The sequence below is a fragment of the Corvus kubaryi genome, unplaced genomic scaffold (genome assembly GCF_017639235.1).
Source record: "Corvus kubaryi isolate FWS band 111438036 unplaced genomic scaffold, C.kubaryi_AGA036_p1.0 134, whole genome shotgun sequence".
Lineage (NCBI taxonomy): Eukaryota > Metazoa > Chordata > Aves > Passeriformes > Corvidae > Corvus > Corvus kubaryi.
Genome location: NW_024580668.1, coordinates 2,169,134 through 2,176,727, shown reverse-complemented (window position 1 = coordinate 2,176,727; position 7,594 = coordinate 2,169,134).

Sequence of the window (7,594 nt, the reverse complement as noted above, 5' to 3'; positions counted from 1 at the left end):
TATATTATATTATATTATATTATATTATATTATATTATATTATATTATATTATGGGTGGGCCAGGCGTTCTCTGGAGGAGAGCAGCTCTCCCCCAGCCCCGCTTCGGGAGCAGGCCTGTGCTGGCTGCAGCCTGTGTTCCCAGGCAATCAGGGCTGCTGACCACGTGCTCTGACCCTATCACTTGGCAAAGGGGCTGATTTGAGGAATCAGGAAATCCTCTTGGCAGAGAAACAAGCCAAGCAGCGAGTGTGGCTGTGGGTGCCCTCATGGCACAGGGCTCTCGTTGCAGATGAAATAGAGTAACCCTGAGCGCTGGCACTGCCTCCCACGCAGAAATTGCCCAGTTTGTTTGATTCCTCCTACTAACAGCAGCAACAGCAGCTTTGGAGAAACCACTCAGCCTTCCCATAAAGCAGCCACACGTGGAGCCCCAAGAGGAAGAAAGGTCTTAGGAGAAGCATCCCCAGTTCAGCGGAGATTCCACATTTCACGCGTGATGCAAGAAACATTAGAGTGCAGCTTTCATGTCCGGGCCCAGGAAAGGTCAACAAGTCATTGGAAATCAAAGCTGGGGCAGAGGCTGCAGCCCAGGACAAAGGAAAAGAGCAGCCAAGGCAGTGCATTGCATTTAGACCCTGTTGTCAACAAATAAACTCTGGTTTTATGCACGGGATCTCTGGAGCAGAACTGAAGCAGATCACATTGTTCAAGGATCTCAGAGTTTTGTGTGGGCATTTTGGAAGGACTTTAAGCAGGTATTTCCATCTGATAAATATAAAAGGGAATGGATCGAAATGGCAAGTTTTCATGTAAGAAATGCTGGCTTCCAACACACAGATGTTCATCTGCCCCTCAGGAAGAGCAGGTTCCCCATGAGGTTCTCTCTGCCAGGTGTCCATCCCGCTGTCCCCAGGAGCTGAGCTCACCTCCCCCTGTCTCTGCATTCCCAGGGAGGGCTGCAGAGCCATAAACTCCTCTGAGAATATGCAGAAAGCACCGACTCTGGCCCTGCTGGCCATGCCAGACCTGTGTCTACTCTCAGAGCAGGCTTCCAGCTGCAATGTGACCAGGACCTTGCCCCTCGTAAGTTTAAGATCTTTCACTTTAGGAGTTGAGTCTGCTCACATTGAGACAGGACCTGACTTCCACTGTTTGTGTTTCACAGCTCTGCACCCACAACGTGTTCTAAGAGCACCTCAATACCTTTTTATATGTAAATGTTTTCAGCTGGCTTTGAAGCCACTCCTGCAACAAAATCCGTGGTTTCCTGCATGGAAGGATGGTGTGACAGGAGATAAACACAAAGGGGTTGTGGCTGTGGGGACTGACCCCGTGTGTGAGGCTGGAGATGGAATAGCTCTGAATTCTGTACAGTCTCACGCTCTTTGAGAATATCAGTGAAGAATCTGGATTTGCTATAGACTCCACCTCTTCTGGATAACACACCCTGGGCTTTACTGGCAACTTCAGCAGCTCAGCAGTTCTGAGAACACAAAAACAGGAAATTCTGCAGCAGCCCTGACGGAGGCTGAAGATGCGTACGAATTCCTTAAAGAAGTGTCATTTTCTGAAAACAAATTATCAAAAGCCTCGAAGAAGAATAAACCTCTTATCACCACTCTTTGCTTTTACTTAATCATTTCCTATTAAAGTTGTCACCTGCTGAAGGGCAGAGGAAAGCAGCCTCCTGCACAGGAAGCACCAGAGATTTGACTTTAAACCGGAAAGGGACAAAGTCCAAATTCCTTCTTTATCACATCCCAGCGTGAGCAGGTGATGCAGAATCCAGCACTGCCCCTTCACCTACCTTTGCACAGAGCAGCAGCAAGGTCCTTTATTCTTATCACAGGGCACAGGGAATGATAAAGACAGACCCTGAACACAATTAAAACACAATTAGAATTTTGCAGACTCATCTTTGTTCACCAGTTTCAGGGATGTTTGTGGTTACTTCATTGGAGTTGTTTGGAAAACAGAAGGGAAGTGGGGATTAAGCGGCAGAGTTTTCACTTTTTTTTTTGCTGTCAGCAGTTTGGAGTCGATTCGAGAAATGGATTCTGAGCTGCTAAAGGCTGAGATTTTATTACTTCGGTAAATGAAGCTGAAGTAGCCCAAATGTTGGGACTCTGTCATCACAGGAAGCTTTCTCTCTGCAGCTTTTGAGCCCTGGCAATGGCTGCCACGAGTGAAGGAAAAGAATTGCTTGGGAAAAATTTGCTCGTAAAATTGAGCTGAAGCAATCTTTTTCCTATTTTTGTTTAATTTTTTTTTTTATTTTTAGCCACTGCTTCACAGTATTGAAAAGGCACATAATTATCAAATGTTCAGGCATCCTTCATCAAATTCAGTAATCAGGGCTAGATAACTTTATTACTCCCTATTTATTGCCACAAAATGCTGTATCAATATTCACAACCCCAGTCATGGAGCAGAACCAGTCTTAGATGCTACAGAAAAAATTCTCTCTACCCCAAGAACCCAGGACTGGCCCACACCTGAAGCATTTTGGTCCTTCCAAATGTGAGTGGAGCAGCCCTGCCAGAGACAGGAGCCACACGAATTTAATTCCAGTGTGACTGAATCCATGCAAAGCTTTTATTGACATTGTGACTACACTTGAGAATCATTTTTTGGCTCTCTTTTCCCACTTTGTAGCCTCCACACAGTCCCACCACAGTAAAGCTGCCAAGTAAAAATGAAGTTTTGCCCCTGTCAATCTGCTGAGGGGGGGTCTGCAGGTGCCACAGGGCCCAGCAAGGGTTAAGGATCACACAGGGGTCAGCACTGCTGGGTTCATTTGGGAGCTGATGAGAAGGTTTAATCCTCTGAACGGGATGGGGAAGGGAGGCAGAGCCAACGGGAGCTGCTGGAGGAAGGGCTGGGTTTTCACAGGAGCAGGTAAGAGCTGTGCCCAGCCAATTTTGGGGGAAATTTGTGTGTTTGGTGCCTTCTCAGTTCTTTTATGGCTTCCCAAGGAGACACCAGTCCTTGATAAGATTTTTTTGGTTCCAGCCTTGTCTGGAGTTTGTGGGGTGATTCCTCTGGAGTCTGTGGGGTGATTCCTCTGGAGTGTGTGGGGTGATTGCCCCGGCAGTGCTGTGCAATTGCTTGGCTCAACCCCCACTAAACCCCACCTTTGGGAGGTGCTGCCCACCTGCACCCCAGTGCATCCATCTGCTCTCCCACCTTTTTGCTGGAAGCCAAACTGTGGCCTCGGCCACCTAATTCAACCCTGGGAGCATAAGCAGCTTTGGCCTCCTTAAATAACTATTTAAAGGTGAATGGCAATGGTAAAATGTAAATTTAGTGGAGCCTGGATGTACAGGGGAATACTTATCACAGAAATAATGAGTTTTTAAAGTGGCCTTTCCCTATAAAATGTGCTGGGAAGGAGAGGATGTGACACTAAAGTGTCTGAGACACCCAAGCAGGGCTTGTATTGAGAGTTTTGATGGGAAAAAATGATGAATTTTGGCATGTCAGCATAAAAGACAGACAGCAGGAAATGTTCTTTCTTGGCTTAATCTTGGGGAGGTTGTCTGTGTTTTCATTCATTCTCAACAAACAAAATTCTCTGCATCTCTTAAGTTTGTAACTATCTCGATTAATGCAAAGAGATTAAGAAATGGGGTAAAAAGAACCTGAATTCTGTGTTCAGAGCACACAGGAGCTGTGGCCAGGAGAGGGTTAAGGGAAATCTCCTTTTCCCCTGGTCCTGTGGCTCTGTGTCAGTCACAGAGCTGACCTGCAGTGATGTAACATAATATGGACACCGAGGCTTTTACCAAATGTCACTTTGAGGCAAAGCATGTGCTTTTAGAGAAAGTTGTTTGTTTTAACTGAGCCCAAAATTAAGCATTCATCATCCTGTCTCCCGGAAAGCATATTGTCCTAGCTTGGAAAAAACTGAAACTAAACCATATGCTGAAAGGGGGGGAATTTAGAAAAAATTCCTCGCTTCCCATTCAGTCTGTGCCTCATTTTTTGAGCTTCAAGGGGGGAAAAAATGTAATTGCTGTAGACAGGGTAAAGATGGTAGCTGCTATTCCTAGTCCTTTACACAGAGTAGGTGCTTTCAAGAACTTGGAAACAAACACGGTACTAAAATTACTGCTGCTTACTGGCAGAATTGCTTGTAAATGTCTGAATTCTAGGCTGGAAATAGTATTTAGGGGTTTGCAGAGCGTGTTCCTCAGGCTTTTTTGTTCACAGTTGGAGCTTTGTTCTTACGGGCACACGGCTGCCAAGAATTTCCTAAGCAACTCCTGATTATGCAGACTTCAAATTTGGGGGGTTCTGCTCGTAATTTCACCAAGAAATGAACAATGTATAAATGCTGATTCTTTGGCAATGAGATGTCGCTGAGGACACCCGAAATTGATGTTTTCAATTTCTCCTTTATCTTGAATTTACTCCTAATTGACTCTTCATAAGATTGTACTGTTGGTTCCTATAAAAGGTGAAAAATGTGATGTTAGTTTGGAACTGGATTTGGAAGTTTGGGGACAAATCACTGTTTTTGTGGAATATTGTCCATGTTTTCAGGATAAAAATTTATTGCTGGACTCCACATATCGACCACATTTATCTAAGTACTTTTTTATATCTGACTTCTTAATACACTTAGTTGATCTCTGCCCTGCCAACAAGAGAACACAAAGTTCTCCTGAAAGATCTCAATTTGCAAGCTGAGATACTTAAAACTAATGTAGCAGTCTGGTTGTTATCACTAGCAGCCATCTCAGATATGTAAAGTGAGATTTTTATTCCAGTTGTTAGCCTGAATTTAACTGTCTGTAGAAAAAAAAATTAATTAATTGGCAGTTTTTGCAAGTTAATGCAGTGTTGGTCTTCAAATCAGACACCTCCAGGAGGAGAATGCTTTATTCTTCTCACACTTACTTATCCTTCTTGGATGTCTCTGGGGTTTTTTACATCCAAGGCAGAGATACAGAGGACGTGCAATAAGAGAGGTACATCCACGGCTCAATTTCCCTTTTCCCAGTGTTTATTCCACCTGAGCTGTTCCTCCACAAGCCAGGTTTGGTGCCAGTTTCCAGCTTTGCCAGAGCCCTGGTTCTCCCGTGGCCGTTGTTCAGGTGAGAGACGTCCACACTTAGGCAAGACAGACTTTTCCTTTTTTGCTTTTTCTTTATTTTCTCTTGTTGCACATTAAATTTTCATCATCAGAAGCAGTCCTGGGCTGTTTCTGATTTAATATCCGGCCCACAAGGAGGTTTAGGCTGGGGCCAGGTGATGAACAGTGTTGAGAAGCTGATGTTTCGGCACTGCAGAAAAGCTCAGCTCAGGTGGGAGAGGGAAGGTGCCGGGAGGGAGGGGTCCACACTGACCCGAGCTGCACACAAGCTGCTGCAGAACCACCTGCAGGACCCGTTGTCAGCACTGAAATATTAAAGATTAAGCAGAGAAAACAATCCTGGCTATTGAAAATCAGATTACTGCTGTCATGCATGTGCACTGGCAGGGCAGCCCTGCTGCAGATGGACACTATTAAAGGCAGAAATCAAACACCAACATGTGTTCCAGGCAGAAAGAGACCCTGAGCTCACTGGTGAGCAGGAGAACGCTCGGATTTATTTTTATATCAGAAAGGTGACCAAGACTGGAAGCTTTTTTAGGCTGCTCCAGTGCTGGTGACTTGGAACTCTGTGTGATTCTCACAAATTCCAATCTAACAAATGCAAAATGCAGTTGTCTTTTTTTTTTTCATGAAAAAGTCTAATGCATGAACCTGGGTTCATGGAAGGTCTTGTCACTCTTCCAGGCAGGTTTCAATGTGCGGCAGGATAATTTAGATGTCAAAAAGCAACTTGTTTTTACTGTCATTAAATGGGTTTACACCAGGATTCCCCAAACTGAATGGAGTCACAGAGTGCAGAACAGAAGCAATGCTGCAAATCTCTCCCAGGATGATAAATATTGCAGCTACTTCCTGGATTACTTGGGATATGACAATTCTGAAACTGATTCTGGGCAGAGCAGGGAAAAGGACACTGTCCCAGACCTGCGGTTGTCACAGCAGTGAGTAATCCCAATCCAGCCTGTTCAGGCTGTGCAGGGCAGGCTCCTCCCCTCCCTCCTGGCACAAACCCAGGCAATATTGTCACTTCCCCGAGTTCTTCCTCGTGCAGCAGCTGAATCCCATCCCTGTCCAGCTCCCCGGGCACTCCCCCGGTGCCTTTGTCTTGAGAGTGTTTGGGACACAAACTCTGAACGACATCACTGCTGTTACTACACAATTGGGAAGTTATTCCCCCAGAATTGTATGTATTTTTTTATCATCAGTTTATCAAAGTTTGCTGCTTTTTAAAATTTTTTTATTCTTTTTACCATAGCCCTGCTGTTGTACTGCAGTCAATCTGTAATAATGTTAGGTTTGGTTTATATATATAATATATACATATAAAAATATATATACTGTAGTTTTATATATATTATATATATATAATATATATATAATAATGTTTGGTTTAAGTTTTATGAAGGCTGTCGAGAGGATCCTGTGGATTACGGAGCTCAATAAAATCTCTGTGCCCTACAATTCTGTTTTACACACAACTTCTTCGCCCTGCAAACTCACTCAGTGTCAGCAATAAAACCATAGATGCTGCTTTTCTACCAGGGCAGGAATGAGTTGCTCTATTCAGAAATGTCTGCCTGAAACAGGTTTTCCAGGCAGTGTTTTGTCAGTGTGTGTGCACACACCATCCCGGCGTTCCCGGGACCTCAGGGATTAAGTTCCCATAAGCATACATGATATAATTTCTTCCAGGACCAGACTCACGTGGTAACGTCATTGTTATACAACTGCTTTTCTCAGCTTTAAAATAACGACATGAAGTGCCAAATAATCAAAAAGTTTCTTCTTCCTTGCCTCCACTGCTAATTTTTCCAGTGTGAAATTGAAAAGGCAAAAAATTTTTTTAAAAAAAAATGTGAAAAAAGTAGAGTGATCTGCTGTCCCAACAGAGCCATGACATCCAAAAGAGTTTTGTTATCTCCCCTTCTCCACCCCAAAGCAGGTTCAGCACCGTGGCTGGCCCAGCTCTCACACAGCAGGATGTTCTTTGGCATGTGCTGAGCACTGCAGCCCAGCCTGCCAGCCTTCACCTGTCTGCGGCTGACCAGAGCGTCCAGACCGTCCCCACCCTACTGGCACCGTCTCCTTGGCCTATTGCCCCACACCACTCCCTCCTCCCCGTTATCCAGCCCCAGCTCTCCCTGCAATGCCAGCAGAGGGCACTTGGATTTAGTTCCTCACACGTTTCAGGCTCTAAAACTATTCAAGCAGTTGCACTTTGTTTGGGTTGGTTTTTTCCTGTTGTCCCATTCATAGAAACCTGGAGACAAAACCCAAACCCCAGACAAGCCAATAATCCCGATCTGCACGATCCCAGTTTAGGATCCAGGATCCCGCTTAGAGCCCAGGGAGGAGCTGGGGGTGGCACTGCAGGGAAGGCACCGCTGTGGTGAATTCCAACTCATCTGCTTTCGTGAGGAGGATCCTTCCCATCGTGGAGGGAGGATAATGAAAGGCTCCTCCGAGACGTTTTCAGAGCAATTTCTGCCCAT